Source organism: Tamandua tetradactyla, chromosome 4 (genome assembly GCF_023851605.1).
Source record: "Tamandua tetradactyla isolate mTamTet1 chromosome 4, mTamTet1.pri, whole genome shotgun sequence".
In the NCBI taxonomy this organism is placed as follows: Eukaryota; Metazoa; Chordata; class Mammalia; order Pilosa; family Myrmecophagidae; genus Tamandua; species Tamandua tetradactyla.
In genome coordinates this window covers 177754239-177773487 of record NC_135330.1, presented here as the reverse complement: position 1 = coordinate 177773487, position 19249 = coordinate 177754239, and the positions used below count along the sequence as shown (strand labels likewise).

At 34.9% G+C, this 19249-nt stretch overlaps 1 protein-coding gene across 1 annotated transcript in view; it reads left to right on the top strand.

The window, feature by feature from the left end:
* Window positions 1-19249, top strand: part of LIG4 (DNA ligase 4) — a 220253-nt gene that overhangs the window by 33938 nt on the left and 167066 nt on the right. The window contains exon 2 of the transcript XR_013174729.1: window positions 879-931. The gene's annotated coding sequence lies outside the window, so the exon portion shown is untranslated. The remainder of the gene's footprint in view (window positions 1-878; window positions 932-19249) is intronic.

Here is a 19249-nt window from a genome sequence, read left to right as displayed (position 1 = left end):
AAATCCAGTCTACAGGCATATTTCTACCATATATGAATAATTTTGTAAGCAACCAATCAGAATATTCCAAACCAAATCCCTGTCATTGTCACACCTCCCTTTTTTCCCATCCCATAAATCTCTGTTAATTCTCAAATCAGGGCGACAGGTTTGAGCTTGCCTCCTCTTTCCTTGCCAGCAGACCGTGCTATAAAATTCTTTTGTCAAAATCCTGGCATCATGGCATTGGCTTCTGTGCATATCAGGCACTGAGCCCATTGCTTGGTAATAATGCTATGTAACATTTTTATGCTTCCCTGTGTCCTGTGTTTATTGTGTGTCCTAAATATATTTCAAGTGCAGCTACACAGTGTCACCTCGCCCCTTCAGTTTTTTCCTTACCTATAGAACAACTGTTTGTTTTTTTAGAAACTTTCTAGCAGCACATATAAAATCAACTGAGTTTCCTACTTCTCCTGAAATCTTCTATGCTGGGAGGTTTTCAGACAAAGCAAAGCAAAAAGTACCTACATTTATAGCTCAGTAGTTAAGAGCATGAATTCAAGGGAAATGCCTGACTTAGTTTCCTGGACAAATTATATTCTTTTTCTGTTTCTTAAGTTTCTTCCCCTATGAAACAGGAATATAATGCCCCCTACTTCATTGTTATTTTGAGGATGAAGTGTAAGATTAAATATATATCTGTACATCTATCTATTAAAACAATTCTTAGAATGCTGTGTTATCGGTTATTATTTTTGCACATGATGTGAGCAGGAAAAATTAATAGATGCAGAGATGCTGTGATATAAAGTAATAATGTGTATTGGAACAAAGAAAAGCATTTGCAAAGAAAAAACTTACAAGCATTCTTAATGTTTCTTTGTCTTTTCTTTTAGAGAGTGGGTCACATCGGGGGATGAACTTACCCCCATTTGGAACATTTGGCAAGGTATGGAGATTGTGTGATTGTCAAGACTTGATGGTGCTACTGGCATCTAGGGGGAGAGGTGCGGGATGCTACTAAATATCCTACCATGCACAGAACTTCCCCTCACAACTAAGAATTATAGACACTCAAATTTCAATAGTGCTGAGGTTGAGAACCGTATTATAGAACCACATGAAATTTAATGGGAAATGACATTCTATTACTTGTGAGTAACCCCTTTAGACCATGCATAATCCCAGGTTTATTGTATAAACTTTCTCATCCATTAAAAAATGCTAATTACCTGTTTACCTCCTTTATAAGGGTTGATATGTGGGTTAATTAGTGTTTTCAAAGTTCTTTGAAGATGCAAGTCCTACATAAATAATATTTGTTAGTAGTTTCCATTCTGGGAGTCCTGTGATGTGACTCTAATAGTTCACTAGCAGAGCCAAGCTTCAAAAACCTGAGTGGTATTGTATTATTTTTTGATAAGTTGAGAAAGATAGGCATCAGGGGATCTAAGCCAATTTTAAATAAGTAGGATCTGACTGTATATAAATAGGTTCATTAAGATCAAGAAAACTATGGGTTTTACTTTGGGACATTTTCTAAATTGAAGTAATTTTCTTCCAATTTTGCAACACTATGTGTATAGGAAGGTTAGAATCTATCATACAACTTTAAATGATTATGAAGAACCAAAAATAATTTATAGAAATACATTTTTATTATTTACATTTGTATATTACTTTTTCTGGCCAATGAGTCATTGTATTATTTGGACCGTGACTGATATGATGAGGACAATAAAATGATTTGCAGAAACCTAGTAAAATACAAAATACGTGTATCATATAATTTTTGTATTCTCCTGATTTAAATATAATATAATTTTATACTTTGCTGATATTATACTTTGTCAGTATATATTTATGTAAATTTTGATATGAATTTTAATCTCATATTTTCCTGCTAGGGCACAGAGTCTGTCCTTTAGATTTATAGAATACTTATATTGTATTATTCTAAACACTGCATCAACCTGGAGAAAGTATTAACTGGTGACACGCTGGGGTAAATCTGGACTGGGTGTCCTTGTTGAAGCAAAAATCACGGCTTTGTATTCTGATTAAACATTTCTGCATTTGTGAAGCAGCTTCACATCCATATTGACTATATTCATTCCTGGGTACCTCATTTTGGGAGTAAAATTGAAAAATAGAGAGTAATGATGGGAGAATTATAAGGGAAGTTTTGAAGTTTGACTGAGAAACTTCAAATTCTTTTCAGGATTCTAATCCTGAAAAAATGATATGGAAATAAGAATACTTTCTCTCATAATGGCTTCACGAACAGAACAGGAATATAGGATTCTGAAGGTAGTTGAATTTTCCTCAATAGGAGCTAGGAATTGCAGAATAAATATGGAATGAGCTGTGTTCTCTGTTGCATTGGAAGCCTCGCCAAAGTGACCCTGTTTGCTGGATACTATAGAAGCTATCAGCAATCAATGGGAAGTTGAAATATGTGACCTTTAAGGGCTCATCTGTCCAAGAGATTTTTACTTTCTGACTCCAGCATCACCTTAGCTCCTTTGCATTGATTCAGTGTGCGGTGGGATATTCTTTCATTCACGTAATAATTCAGAATGGGCTTGATTTACATCTTCTATGTGTAAAAGCATGATGGTTAATGTAGTGGGGGTTCAAATAATGAAAAGTTCCTATCCATAAGGAGCTTATAATAATAGTAAGGGAATAGAATCACAAAAATAGGCTGTGTATTAAACTAATCAGAGTGAAATAAAATGTGACAAGTATTCATATTTGGAAGAAATATGTCTTAATTCAGTTGATTTAGGAAAAGAAGTGGCATTTGAGCTGGTGCTTTAAGGATTTGAAAAGAAAGGGCAGAGACAGGCCTCTGACTGCAGTGTCAGAGCATGTAAGGATTTTCATCTAGGGTCATAAAAGCCCTATAGAAAGAAATTAATATTTTTCTTTGTGTGTTCTCATTTCCTTGTTTTTTTTTTTGTTTGTTTGTTTGTTTTTGTTTTGGAAATTGGAAAAATTTGTATTTTTGTCCTAATGTTAACTTTAATGAATTGAACATAAACTTAATCCTTTTTTTCTCTTCCTCTGTATATGTACTATTTCATTCTCTATTGGAGCTATATTGAAATTAGCTACTACTCGAACTTTGTCTCTCTCCCAGCTTATATTTTGATATAAAATAATATTTTTTGCTTCCAGTTAATACCTGAAAATCAATAAGGAGTCTGTTCTACTTTTCATATATTTGTCCTTTTCTCCTTCTATTTATTTTCTACCATTATCTATTATTATGTCTTTCTTATCTCTGTACTTTAAAACTTTTCAATAATCACTATAGTGTCAAAGCTTCTACAATCATTTGTTGGTGGTTGGATACATGGTCTTTATATATTCCTCAGAAAGGACTTACAGAAACAATATTCCCAAATTCCTTCATTTTTTTAATAGCTCATCCGTGACCTTTATATTTAAAATGTAGGCAAGTGGAAATGAAACCTATAGGCTCACATTTTATTTCCAAAAGTGTCTTGAGTGTATTAATCCATTGTTTGCCATAAAGCATTGCTATAGTAAAGCATGATGCCCATTAGATTATCTTTTTCTTTTAACTGACTTTGCCTGGATGCTAAACGGAATTATTTTTTAAAGATTTCAGGTATTTGATTTGAATGTTTTTGTTTTTGAGCACTCTGGGGTACTTCTTTCACGGGCACAGTATGCATTTTCAAAATATAATTTCAAATCTTTGTCTGCTATTATATTCTTAAGTACTTGTTCATTTGTTGAATTTTCTTCTTTGACACTTCTGTAATGTACACATTAGGATGCTTTGTCGTCAATTGCTCTCATTTTCTCTGGAATCCTTCCTATCTTCCTTCATTTCTGCATGGTTATTCTTTCAAAAATTTCCTTTCTATCCTCCTTTTTTCCTTACAATAATTTCTGTGCTTTCTATTCACTTTTATGTTCCTATGATGTGTTGAAATATATCCCCCAAATGATATGTTTTAGTCTTAATCTTCAGCATCATAGACTCTGGCCTGTTGTAATTAGTTAAGATGAGGTCATACTGAAATAAGGTGAAGCTTTAATTCAAATATGACTGATGAAGAGACCCAGATGCACAGGGGAGAAGACTATTTTGAGATGGAGGTAGAAATTGGGTGATGCACCGATAAGTCAAAGACTTCCAAGGATTGCAGCAAATACGAGAATCTAAAAGAGGCAAGAGACAGTTCTTCTCTACATGTTTCAGAGGGAGCAGGGTCCTGCTGACACCTTGGTTTCAGACTTCTAGCCTCCAGAACTGTAGGACAAGACATTTTTGTTACTTCAAACCACCTAGTTTGTGGCATTTTGTAATGGGAGTCCTAGAAACTAATGCAATTAATTTTAGTTGAGGTTTAGTTACTGAAATAACATTTTCTTTTATTTGATATTCTTCCTGAGCATGTTCAGCTCTCTCTTGTAGGTTTTCCTGCCATTTAAACATCCCAGTACTGATGTTTTCTAATTTTGATGTACACGTTGTCCCCTCCCCAAGATTCTATTGTATTCTTAATTTATTATAGCATGTTTTGAAATATTAGATTATGGGTTTTCTCTCTTTTGGGACCATACACTATCAGTGTGTCTTCATTTCCTGTAGATTGTTATTCAGATCTCATTTTTCTTATAATACCTTTGCATATGCTTTGATTGCAGGCCTTTGATGTTGCCAGCATTTCAATAAAATTGTTTTTCCTGTACTTTTAGGAGAAAGTTCCTGTTTAGGAGACAGAGGTAGGCCAACATTACTTGGCTAGCCTCACAGTTGTGGACTTCCATCATTTATCATTTCTGTAAAAACTAAACTTACGGCCTTTTCATGTAGCCATCTTTAATACTTTATGCTTTTTGCTTCCTCTTGGCCCTTCCATCACTAATATCTCAATTTTCTCTTTCCTTTACTGTCAGCATTTCTGTCCAGATAAATGTGAAATATATTTCCACAGCTCCTTCTTACTATGAGGCTCTGTTGTTTATAGAGCAATGCAGAGATCCCTAAAGGTCTAGGCCTCCAGAACTCAGTTCCCTTGTGCTCCACAGACTTTAACGTTTTTAAATTCTCCTCCAACTTCAAACGTTTTCTAGTCCTGCACTCTGAGTGAAGAATCCTCAAGTAATTGATGGTCATTTCTTATTTCCCAGCTATTAGAACCATAATAAGTGTCCTGTGTCTTCTCTCTTCTTTGTCCAGTGTAGCTGCTATTTCCACACAGCTTTTGCTGTTGTAATTGGTTCAACCCCATCCACTCACAATTAGGGGTTAACAGAGACCCATCCCCTCTAGTTTTGTTGAAAATGTTCTTTGTTTGTTTGTTTTCTTGGTTTCTGTTTGCGTTATGGAGGAGTTAAGACAAGAAAAAAACAAACAAACAAAAAAAAAACAAAAAAAACCCTATGGCTCTTCTGTTGTTGCTTGTATCTTATATTTCCAAGAAAGAGTTTGAATTCTTACCTTTGACAGGTTAGTTCCCTGATGTTTCTAAATTAAAATTTTCTCTTGAGTTGAAAATTAATTACTTACTGGAAAAATATTTAATAGTTGTATATTTCCAAAGGGTTTTAACCAATAAACTATTTCCATTCTTTTAAAATGTTTGCAAAGCTCTAAATTTAAATAGTCCTTAGCCCATAATTATACTGTATGAGATCAATTTCTAATATGGGAATATTTTATTATAATTACAGAAATATTGATGAGATGTCCTCTTCGTTTTTACATACTAAATCTTGCTTTCAGGAGTATTGAACCATTTAGGAATACCAATTGCACATTAGTTCTTTGTATTTTAACAGATCTAGGGGAAACGAAGCAGGTGTGAGATGGATAGAATCTGGCTTCCTTTATTTTCTCCCTATTCTATCAAAGTTTTAATGTCTAGTAACCACAAATAATAAACAGTTAACTGTGTGTCTTAAAGCACCCATGTGGTTTTAGTTATTTTCCTATATGAAAATTTGTTCTTGTTTGCTGATTGCTATATTTGCAAAATGATTAGGTTTCTTCTGATACCAGCAACCCTGAGCAAATGGGGGAGGTAGGCTTATTTGATCTTTAATTTTAAAAATGTTCCACAGGAAACGATTTCAAATGTATTGAATGAATCAAAACAGCCAATTTTTAATATCAAACAACAGATTGGGAGATAAAAGATTTCTTTCACTCATGAGAATATAATCAGATTTTGGGTTAACCACTGGACAAATAGGAATATAAAGAGAAAGGAACTTTTTTTGCCTTTAAAAGTCCCTATTGTTGCCTCCTTTGACATCCTCTCTCTTTGGAAGTCACCATTCAGATCAATCGATAGTATTAGTGTTTCTTACTCAAATTAACTATACTAACAATCAGTGTTTTTCATTATCTCAGTTTATCAAGCACTTGAATGTATATTATCCAATTTCATTCTCATAATAATCATGAGAGATAGGTATTATATTTCCCTTTTAAGGAGTAACCTGATAGTCAAGCATCTAATAAACTACAGAATTCCTAACCAGTCCTCCTTCCTTCCAAATAATTTTTCATACTGCCATCATATTTTTATTTTTAAAGTACAAATATCTGTATTATCTATGAAATTTAGTCCAAAAATGTTAATGTGGCATATATGATCCTTATAAATAGCTATTATCATTGAGAGTTTATTGTATGTCAAATACTGTCCTAAGTGCTTTAGAAATATTTCCATTGTTCATTTAATTTTCACAACGAAGTCAAAGTAAATGTTATTACCTCCATTTTACAGAGGGAAAATAGAAACACAGTTGATTGAAATAACTTGCCTTATGTCAGAAAATGGCAATGTCTGGATCCAGGATTTTAATTCATGCATCTACCTCTTTATCTCTATGGATCATTACTGTTTTCCACTCATCCATTTTTGCCTTGTCCCATACCTGATTTCATCTATTTTGTATGCAAAAAGTTAAACCTGTAGTTCTTCTAATATATTTGTCCCTCATTATTTTTAGTAAATTTTGCCTTTTTTTTTAAGCTTTCTGAAATGTAAATTAAATCTGCATCGCTTACCTTGGTCATAGTTAAACACTACCGCATGTTGATTACACTGAAACAAGTATCTAAAGATGCCATTTAAATGTACAGTCATGGAAGAGAGAAAGATTAGCAAAAATTAAAAGAAAAGAAATACAAACAAAACTGAAGCAGTGATAATTTTTTTAGCCACACACTAGAGGTTGGCTCCAGATCTTTAAAGAGAAAAACTATGATTAGCAGAATCTTATTGTGTAATATCCTTAAAAATTGTTCCAATTTTCAAATTATTTCTATACATTAAAGAATACATAAGTCATATTCCAGGTTGTGTTTTCATGATCAAATAAATAATTCAGTTAACTATAATAAGAATTATAGAAATTAGCTCATGTGACCAAGGGTTTAGAAAGTCTGAAATCTATAGCGCTTCAAATTGGAAACTCCAGTAAAGTTGATGAATTACCTAAGAGATGAGGACTGGCTTATGTAGAAACAGATACACATATTTTTTCTTACTGTTGAAATCCCCAATCTTTGCTTTAAGGCCTCTAACTGACTGGATGAGGGGATTCCTCTTACTCCTGGAAGGCAATTTCCTTTGCTGATTGTAGATGTAATCAGCTATAGATACAATCAACTGATTTATGATTTAAATCCATCTAAGAAATACCATCACAATAGCAATCAGGCCAGGGCTTGCTTGCCAAATTACTGGACACCATAATCTGGCTAACTTGACACACAAATTGACTATTACAGTAAGCAAAACTATGCAAGAGTCCCCTTTAATGCCTGACTGTGTGATAATATACTAGATGTATTTCTCTGGATATACTACAAATACTTTAGGCAAATTATTACTTGAGTTTCTCCAAATGATGTTTAAATTGGTTTGTGCTTATTTCATTTCATTAGATGCTCCTGGATGACAAAGATCATATCTTAGGGTGGGCCACGGTGGCTCAGCAGGTGAAAATGCTCGCCTGCCATGCCAGAGGACCCAGGTTCGATTCCTGATGCCTGCCCTTGTAAAAAAAAAAAAAAAAAAAAATCCTATCTTATACACTCCTCCACCTAAATAGACCTAATTATATGTGAACTTTAGTATATAATAAAGTAAATATTTCAGATCAATAAGGAAAACAAGGTTTAATGAGGAGTTTGGCACAAATGTACATTTATGTGGAAAGAATAAAGTTAGAGCCCTCTCTCATTGCTTAAACTAAAATATATTTCAGAAAAACAAGATATTTAAAAGTAACAAAATAAACCATTATAAATAATAGAAATCATAAAGATAATATAAATTTAGGAGAAGGTAGTTTTAAGCATGGAAACAAACAGAAGCCAGACAAGGAAAAAATGGCTAAAAATAATCTATAAAATTAAAAAAATGCTCTGCAGTAAAATCCAAAAGCAAATTAAATGAGGTGGCAGGCCAGAAAAAAAATTTGCAATAAAGAAGAAATGATTTTTTCTTTTTTTGCTATTATACGAAGAACTCCCGAAAAAAAGGCTTTCAACTGGATAAACAAAATAAATACAAGTGGGGGTGTGAGGGTAGTTCGGTGGTATAAGTTTTGCCTGCAGTGAGGGAGACCTGGGTTTGATTCCCAGCCCATGCACTTCCCCCCAAAACACAAACAAGCAAAAATTCAACAACTTGTGCTGCGATAACAGGATACTCACATGGGAAATGAATGAAATGTGACCCCTACCATACAGCATACCAAATACGTACGTACGTACATACATACATACATACAACAGTATAAAAAAAGTTCAAAATATGGAACTTACGTCAAATTAAACAGATGTCTATTAAATTTATTAAAATATATCTGCCATAATAATATAATGAATAATAATACAATGAATGCTATATAATGTGGAATTATATAAATATAACTGAAGTTATATTTTTCCTTTTTGTTACCAATTTGCAAACCAAAATTTCAGTAATGCTTTTGTTGGTAAAGATGTGAGAAAATAAATAAAATAGTATTTAAATTTATATCATGTGCATTTTGATCTTCCATGAGAGTAAATGGCAGTATCTATCAAAATTTAAAATGCATTTACACTTTGATCATGTTATTTAATTTGTAGGGATTTATCTTACAGATAGTTACACCTGTACAAAAGATTTATTTGCAAGGATAATAACTACAAAATTATAACATTAAAGGAGAGGTAATAACTTAAATGTTAAGTTGTTAAGTGTTCAAAAGAAGATTGGTTAAATAAAGTATTATACATCAGCTCATTATAACATGCAACTATTAAAAAATGACAAGGCATTTCTATGTGTAAAAATATAGAAGGATTTTTAAAATAAACTATGGAAAAAGAAAGGTGCAGCACTCTTTGTTGAGTCTTTTATCATTTTTATATATGTATGTTTTTTAAAGGGAGAATTGTATATGTATATATATAAAAAATTGTATATGTATATAATTGTATATGTATATACATATATATATATATGTATAAAGTATACTTATACATGTTATATATCTTCAAAACTACTCAGAAACTCTCTTAGTGATTCCTCTGGAAAAGGAAACTGAGTGTCTAGTAGGGGTGAGAAGGAGATTTACTGCTTTTCTTTACATACATTTTTTTAATAAGCATTTTTTTTATTAATTAAAGAAAAAAAAGAAATTAACTCAACAGTTAGAAATCATTCCATTCTACATATGCAATCAGTAATTCTTAACATCATCACATAGATGCATGATCATCATTTCTTAGTACATTTGCATCGATTTAGGAAAAGAACTAGCCAAACAACAGAAAAAGATACAGAATGTTAATATAGAGAAAAAAATAAAAATAATAATAGTAGTAAAAAAAAAGACACAAACAAACAAACAAAAAACCTATAGCTCAGATGCCGCTTCATTCAGTGTTTTAACATGATTACTTTACAATTAGGTATTATTGTGCTGTCCATTTTTGAGTTTTTGTATCTAGTCCTGTTGCACAGTCTGTATCCCTTCAGCTCCAATTACCCATTATCTTACCCTGTTTCTAATTCCTGCTGGTCTCTGTTACCAATGACATATTCCAAGTTTATTCTTGAATGTCGGTTCACATCAGTGGGACCATACAGTATTTGTCCTTTAGTTTTTGGCTAGACTCACTCAGCATAATGTTCTCTAGGTCCATCCATGTTATTACATGCTTCATAAGTTTATTCTGTCTTAAAGCTGCATAATATTCCATCGCATGTATATACCACAGTTTGTTTAGCCACTCGTCTGTTGATGGACATTTTGGCTGTTTCCATCTCTTTGCAATTGTAAATAACGCTACTATAAACATTGGTGTGCAAATGTCCGTTTGTGTCTTTGCCCTTAAGTCCTTTGAGTAGATACCTAGCAATGGTATTGCTGGGTCGTATGGCAATTCTATATTCAGCTTTTTGAGGAACCGCCAAACTGCCTTCCACAGTGGTTGCACCCTTTGACATTCCCACCAACAGTGGATAAGTGTGCCTCTTTCTCCGCATCCTCTCCAGCACTTGTCATTTTCTGTTTTGTTGATAATGGCCATTCTGGTGGGTGTGAGATGATATCTCATTGTGGTTTTGATTTGCATTTCTCTAATGGCCAGGGACATTGAGCATCTCTTCATGTGCCTTTTGGCCATTTGTATTTCCTCTTCTGAGAGGTGTCTCTTCAAGTCTTTTTCCCATTTTGTAATTGGGCTGGCTGTCTTTTTGTTGTTGAGTTGGAAAATCTCTATAAATTCTGGATACTAAACCTTTATCTGATGTGTTGTTTCCAAATATTGTCTCCCATTGTGTAGGCTGTCTATCTACTTTCTTGATGAAGTTCTTTGATCCACAAAAGTGTTTAATTTTGAGGAGCTTCCATTTATTTATTTCCTTCTTCAGTGCTCTTGCTTTAGGTTTAAGGTCCATAAAACCGCCTCCAATTGTAAGTTTCATAAGATATCTCCCTACATTTTCCTTTAACTGTTTTATGGTCTTAGACCATAAACATAACAGTTTAGATCTTTGATCCATTTTGAGTTAACTTTTGTATAGGGTGTGAGATACGGGTCTTCTTTCATTCTTTTGCATATGGATATCCAGTTCTCTAGGCACCATTTATTGAAGAGACTGTTCTGTCCCAGGTGAGTTGGCTTGACTGCCTTATCAAAGATCAAATGTCCATAGATGAGAGGGTCTATATCTGAGCACTCTGTTCGATTCCATTGGTCGATAATCTATCTTTATGCCAATACCATGCTGTTTTGACCACTGTGGCTTCATAATATGCCTTAAAGTCCAGCAGCGTGAGACCTCCAGCTTCATTTTTTTTCCTCAAGATACTTTTAGCAATTCGGGGCACCCTGCCCTTCCAGATAAATTTGCTTATTGGTTTTTCTATTTCTGAAAGTAAGTTGTTGGGATTTTGATTGGTTTTGCATTGAATCTGTAAATCAATTTAGGTAGGATTGACATCTTAACTATATTTAGTCTTCCAATCCATGAACACGGTATGCCCTTCCATCTATTTAGGTCTTCTGTGATTTCTTTTAGCAGTTTTTTGTAGTTTTCTTTGTATAGGTTTTTTGTCTCTTTAGTTAAATTTATTCCTAGGTATTTAATTCTTTTAGTTGCAATTGTAAATGGGATTCGTTTCTTGATTTCCCCCTCAGCTTGTTCATTACTAGTGTATAGAAATGCTACAGATTTTTGAATGTTGATCTTGTAACCTGCTACTTTGCTGTACTCATTTATTAGCTCTAGTAGTTTTGTTGTGGATTTTTCCGGGTTTTCGACGTATAGTATCATATTGTCTGCAAACAGTGATAGTTTTACTTCTTCCTTTCCAATTTTGATGCCTTGTATTTCTTTTTCTTGTCTAATTGCTCTGGCTACAACCTCCAACACGATGTTGAATAATAGTGGTGATAATGCACATCCTTCTCTTGTTCCTGATCTTAGGGGGAAAGTTTTCAATTTTTCCCCATTGAGGATGATATTAGCTGTGGGTTTTTCATATATTCCCTCTATCATTTTAAGGAAGTTCCTTTGTATTCCTATCTTTTGAAGTGTTTTCAACAGGAAAGGATATTGAATCTTGTCAAATGCCTTCTCTGCATCAATTGAGATGATCATGTGATTTTTCTGCTTTGATTTGTTGATATGGTGTATCACATTAATTGATTTTCTTATGTTGAACCATCCTTGCATACCTGGGATGAATCCTACTTGGTCATGATGTATAATTCTTTTAATGTGTTGTTGGATTCGATTTGCTAGAATTTTGTTGAGGATTTTTGCATCTATATTCATTAGAGAGATTGGTCTGTAGTTTTCTTTTTTTGTAATATCTTTGCCTGATTTTGGTATGAGGGTGATGTTGGCTTCATAGAATGAATTAGGTAGCTTTCCCTCCACTTCAATTTTTTTGAAGAGTTTGAGGAGAGTTGGTACTAATTCTTTCTGGAATCTTTGGTAGAATTCACATGTGAAGCCGTCTGGTCCTGGACTTTTCTTTTTAGGAAGCTTTTGAATGACTGATTCAATTTCTTTACTTGTGATTGGTTTGTTGAGGTCATCTATTTCTTCTTGAGTCAAAGTTGGTTGTTCATGTCTTTCCAGGAACCCGTCCATTTCATCTAAATTGTTGTATTTATTAGCGTAAAATTGTTCATAGTATCGTGTTATTACCTCCTTTATTTCTGTGAGATCAGTGGTTATGTTTCCTCTTCCATTTCTGATCTTATTTATTTGCATCCTCTCTCTTCTTCTTTTTGTCAATCTTGCTAAGGGCCCATCAATCTTATTGATTTTCTCATAGAACCAACTTCTGGTCTTATTGATTTTCTCTATTGTTTTCATGTTTTCAATTTCATTTATTTCTGTTCTAATCTTTGTTATTTCTTTCCTTTTGCTTGCTTTGGGGTTAGTTTGCTGTTCTTTCTCCAGTTCTTCCAAGTGGACAGTTAATTCCTGAATTTTTGCCTTTTCTTCTTTTCTAATATAGGCATTTAGGGCAATAAATTTCCCTCTCAGCACTGCCTTTGCTGTTTCCCATAGGTTTTGATATGTTGTGTTTTCGTTTTCATTCGCCTCGAGGTATTTACTAATTTCTCTTGCAATTTCTTCTTTGACCCACTCATTGTTTAAGAGTGTGTTGTTGAGCCTCCACGTATTTGTGAATTTTCTGGCACTCCGTCTATTATTGATCTCCAACTTCATTCCTTTAAGATCCGAGAAAGTGTTGTGTAAGATTTCAGTCTTTTTAAATTTGTTAAGACTTGCTTTGTGACCCAGCATATGGTCTATCTTTGAGAATGATCCATGAGCACTTGAGAAAAAGGTGTATCCTGCTGTTGTGGGATGTAATGTCCTATAAATGTCTGTTAAGTCTAGCTCCTTTATAGTAATATTCAGATTCTCTATTTCTTTATTGATCCTCTGTTTAGATGTTCTGTCCATTGATGAGAGTGGGGAATTGAAGTCTCCAACTATTATGGTATATGTGTCTATTTCCCTTTTCAGTGTTTGCAGTGTTTTCCTCACGTATTTTGGGGCATTCTGGTTTGGTACATAAATATTTATGATTATTATGTCTTCTTGTTTAATTGTTCGTTTTATTAGTATATAGTGTCCTTCTTTGTCTCTTTTAACTGTTTTACATTTGAAGTCTAATTTGTTGGATACTAGTATAGCTACTCCTGCTCTTTTCTGGTTACTATTTGCATGAAATATCTTTTCCCAACCTTTCACTTTCAACCTATGTTTATCTTTGTGTCTAAGATGTGTTTCCTGTAGACAGCATATAGAAGGATCCTGTTTTTTAATCCATTCTGCCAGTCTATGTCTTTTGATTGGGGAATTCAGTCCATTAACATTTAGTGTTATTACTGTTTGGATAATATTTTCCTCTACCATTTTGCCTTTTGTATTATATATATCATAGCTGTTTTCCTTCTTTCTACACTCTTCTCCATCCCTCTCTCTTCTGTCTTTTTGTATCTGACTCTAGTGCTCCCTTTAGTATTTCTTGCAGAGCTGGTCTCTTGGTCACAAATTCTCTCAGTGACTTTTTGTCTGAGAATGTTTTAATTTCTCCCTCATTTTTGAAGGACAATTTTGCTGGATATAGGAGTCTTGGTTGGCAGTTTTTCTCTTTTAGTAATTTAAATATATCATCCCACTATGTTCTAGCTTCCATGGTTTCTACTGAGAAATCTACACATAGTCTTATTGGGTTTCCCTTGTATGTGATGGATTGTTTTTCTCTTGATGCTTTCAAGATTCTCTCTTTCTCTTTGACCTCTGACATTCTAACTAGTAAGTGTCTTGGGGAACGCCTATTTGGGTCTATTCTCTTTGGGGTGCGCTGCACTTCTTGGATCTGTAATTTTAGGTCTTTCATAAGAGTTGGGAAATTTTCAGTGATAATTTCTTCCATTAGTTTTCCTCCTCCTTTTCCCTTCTCTTCTCCTTCTGGGACACCCACAACACATCTATTTGTGCACTTCATATTGTCATTCAGTTCCCTGATCCCCTGTTCAAATTTTTCCATTCTTTTCCCTATAGTTTCTGTTTCTTTTTGGAATTCTGATGTTCCATCCTCCAATTCACTAATTCTAGCTTCTATCTCTTTAAATCTACCGTTGTAGGTATCCATTGTTTTTTCCAGCTTTTCTACTTTGTCCTTCACTCCCATAAGTTCTGTAATTTGTTTTTTCAGTTTTTCTATTTCTTCTTTTTGTTCAGCCCATGTCTTCTTCATTTCCTCCATCAATTTATCAATTTGGTTTTTGAAGAGGTTTTCCATTTCTGTTCGTATATTCAGCATTAGTTGTCTCAGCTCCTGTATCTCATTTGAACTATTGGTTTGTTCCTTTGACTGGGCCACATGTTCAATTTTCTGAGTGTGATCCATTATCTTCTGCTGGCGTCTGGGCATTTAATAAGATTTCCCTGGGTGTAAGACCCCGCAGGCTGAAAGATTTTTCTGTGAAATCTCTGGGCTCTATTTTTCTTATCCTGCCCAGTAGGTGGCGCTCGTTGTGCTCATCTGTCTGAGCGTCCCACCAGTAAAAGGTGCTGTGGGTCCTTTAACTTTGGAAAACTCTTGCTGTGGGGGGGGGGGGTCGCCAGCCGAAGCGGCTTGGGGGAGTGCCAATCCGAATTTCCCAGCCGGCCCGGTGCGCCAAGTGTGGTGGGGGGGCGTCAGCTGCCGCAGCTTGGGGAAGTGTCTATCCACCGTTCCCAGCTGGACCGGGAAGCCACGTGTTTGGAAGGGACCCCTGTCCCCATGTCTCCGCGGCTTGGGGATCTCTGATCCAATTCTCCAAGCTGGTCCGGGGGGCCGCGCATGGGGGCGTGGCACCAGCCGCCGTGGCTTGACGGGACCACCTGTCCAATTCTCCCAGTCGGCCCGGGAAGGAGGGAGGGAGGGACTCCGGCCGCCTGCCGCCCCGGCCCGGGGAAGCCCGCCCCCCTCGGCGATCTCACCGGAGCGGGTTCTCCCAGCCAGTCAGACATTCCAGAATGGGGTACGCTGTCTTCTTGGTCTCTGTTGTGGCTCCGGGAGCTGTTCTGAATCGTTTCTACTTCTCTAGTAGCTGTTCTGGAGGAGGAACTGAAGTCGTGAATTCATAAGCATGAACTCCTGTTGAGTTTTCAAGTTTTCATTCATAGATTTTGAAAATATAAAACCCATCTTGACTGGGCAGAGGGTGACGGAAGCGAGAGGACATGACGATCTTGACCGCTGCCTCCAGGCCCGCGTCTACTCGGTCTGCCGTAGGAAGAGAGCTCGACATACATTTTTAGCTCTTAAATTTCATATCATGTTTTTGTATTATCTACTGAAATAAAGAAGGATCAAAAATTGAATACTTATGGAAATAATAATATCATACACCCTGCTTCTTATTATTTTCCAGTATTTAGGACAAATTGCTCATTAGGGATGTAGAAAAAGTTATTGTCTGTGAATATATATAATGGCCATATTTTTGGTAGCAAATTTTAAGCATTAGTTTTGTATTGAAAAATTATATTAAATTTGGGTATTCAATATCTAGACACAAAGAAACTTTTAATTTAAAATGTTTTTGTTTACTGATAATAAAGCAAATGAACAATGCCATTTTAATCACATGGTAATTCTGTTGGAGTTATGGGACATTGCACAATTCAGCTATTTTCTTGACAGATTTTTATAAAGATTAAATTTACCTTGCACTCATGTTTGGTATGAGAGCCAAAGTAAATTAAAACTATTTTTATGGTAGTTTTTCAAGAATAAGGAATAATTATTAGAAGTAGTCTATTTAAAAGAGCAATCCATCAGTTTTTAAATATCTAATAATAAGCTACTTTTAAAATGTTGATTCCTACTTATTATCACAGTAATAATGAACAAAATCAGACATTGGTCTTTATAGTGACAATGTAAATACAAAGAAAAATAAGATGTGGCCTTTCCAAAGTGGACCTCCAGATTTATTTGATGGAAAATTGAAGAGCACAAGTTTTGCCAAATTGATTCACCCTTTACTTTATTCAGCAATGTTGTTTTTCTCTGTCTGTCATCACTAGAGCAAATCCTTGAGGAAGATACAGTTTTGTCCTCCCTAGTCTATTTCAAAATGGATATTCTCCAAAGTATTCTGATTTTCCTTTAATATAAATTTATGAGCTGAAGGAGTTTCCTTGTTGTATGGGCAACCTAAATGTAAAATTAGTTTGAACTTTTTTTCAATAGAGAAGTATAGTGATGTGTTTCTTATAATATTGTCTTCTAAGAATAATTTCATTAGAAGATAATCAGAAAATGCTTTTTTCAGACAATCTTTTACAGCCAGGTATAAAAGTCTACATTGGTGGTAACAGATGCCAGACTTATGATTCACTGAACAGGACAATAAATTTCAATCTTGTTTGATTTTGTTAATTTGTATAAGTGAGATCACTGTAGGAACACTTGCTAATTATCAGTTATAATCAGATACCTGATGGGAAAGGTGGAAATGAATGCATAATTTAAGCGATAGTCAATTATTTGAGCATAGTGACAATCAGGGATATACGGCCATCATCATCCAATAATCTACTTGTTGTTTAGCATCACTCTTTAACATGATATTATATACATATGTGTGTGCATGTATATGTGTGTCTAAAGAAGTATGTGCCAGATGTTCATCAGAGTATTATTTGTAATAGGGAAAATTGGGTATTATTTAAATGGATAAGTAAAATAGAGTATTTATACACTGGTATGATAGACAGCCAATATACTATTGAAAAAGATTTAGTGATATCTGGTGTTTTGGATTGCTAAAGCTGCTGGAATGCAATATATCAGAAATGGATTGTTTTTTACAATGGGAATTTATTGGTTTACAAATTTACAGTTCTAAATCCATGAAAATGTACCAATTAAGGCCACAACAGGATGATACCTTCTCTGAAGAAAGGCTAATGGCATCTGGGGTTCCTCCGTTACAATGGGAAGGCACAGGGTCAGCATCTGCTGATCCTTCTCTCCTGGGCTCCTTTGTCACATGGGAAGGCACACAGCTGGAGTCTGCTGGTCCTTCTTTCCTGGGTTTAGCTTCAAGTTTCAGTGACTTTTTCTCTCAGCTCCTTTGGCTTCTTTCTTAGCACGCCCAGAGTGTTTCTCTCTCTAAGCTCTCTCCAAATGTGTCTCTCTATTTCTCTGGGTTTTTCTACCTTTTATCTTCTTAAAAAGGACTCCAGTAAAGGACTAAGATCCACGTTGAATGGTCTGGGTCAGAGCTCAGTTGAAACAACCTTATCAAAAGATCCCACCCAGAACAGGTTTGTACCCACAAAAATGTATTAAAAGGACATGGCCTTTTCTGGGGTACAATAACAGCTCTGAACTACCATATGTGGTAAATACAATATAATATATACAGTATGACTTTTTGAAAGTATATTTTAAATGCATAGGAAAAAAACAAAACCTTTTAGTTCATGATATGAACATGGAATAATCATGGGTGCTGTTTTTTCCTTTGTGGTTTTCTGAGGTTTTTCACTGTTCTTATATTGGAGGGAAAAAGGGATTGGTATGAACGAGAATGTGAGTCAATATCTGATTTAATTCAACAGTAAAATGAGAACTCTTTTTTTACTAACCAAGTGGAATTTACAAAATATTTTTTCCATTGAACCAAATTTATTTTGGCATTTAAAGAGGGGATTTATTAAGTTACAAGTTTACCATTCTAAAAATATGAATATGTCCAAATTAAGGCACCAACAAGAGGATACCTTCACTCAAGAAAGGCCAATCTTCTCCTGGATTTCTCTGTCACACGGGAAAGCACATGGCAGTGTCTGCTATCCTTCACTCCTGGTGCTTGGTTTCAGACAGCTCTCTCAGCTCCTATTTCTGGTGTCTTTCATGCTAAGCATCTGTGGTTCCTCACTTAGCTTCTCTGGGGAAGATTCTGGGTTTCATCTCTTAGCTTAGCATCTCCAAATATGTGTGTCTTGGTTTAATCTGTTTGTTTGCTTTTATTTGGACTCTAGTAAACTAATTAAGACCCACCTTGAATGGTAGGGGTCACATGTCCAAGGAAATAACTACTCAAAAAGTCTTATCCAAAATTGGGTGGGTCATATCTCCATGGAAACAACCCATTCCAAATGTCCCACCCAACAGTAGGTCTGCCCCCCCAAGACTGAATTAGAAGAACATGGTCTTTCTGGGGTACATAACAGTCTCAAACCAGAATAGTTAACACATACAAAAAGCACTTCATAGTATTGGTAGCATGGTACATTCTCAGTAATTGCTTTTTACCTTTGTATTCTCAATGGTAGCAGAGTTCACAGTATTTAATAAGCATATGATCAAATAAGTGAAAACTGCTTCTTTCTTTCTGGGTCTTATTTTCCAATGATGAGGTATTCTTAATTGAACATACTGGTTCTGATAAACACTGGATTCAGACATACAGCAGGTCCACATTCAGTATGATTTCAGAAAAGCCTGGTTAAAATTGGTTATGGATAGAAGAAAGTCCACACCAGTATAGTGAGGAGAGAGATTTCACTAGATAATCTCATCTGGAGATTGAGAATGGATAATCTTCCAAATGAGAGACAGGCTCTTTGGTGCAGGCCCTCCAATTTCTGTTGAAGCTGAGTATAGTTGCTTTCTCCTCATCACTCAGTTTAAAGTCAAAGACCTTATAATTTTCAGCAATGTGTTGAGG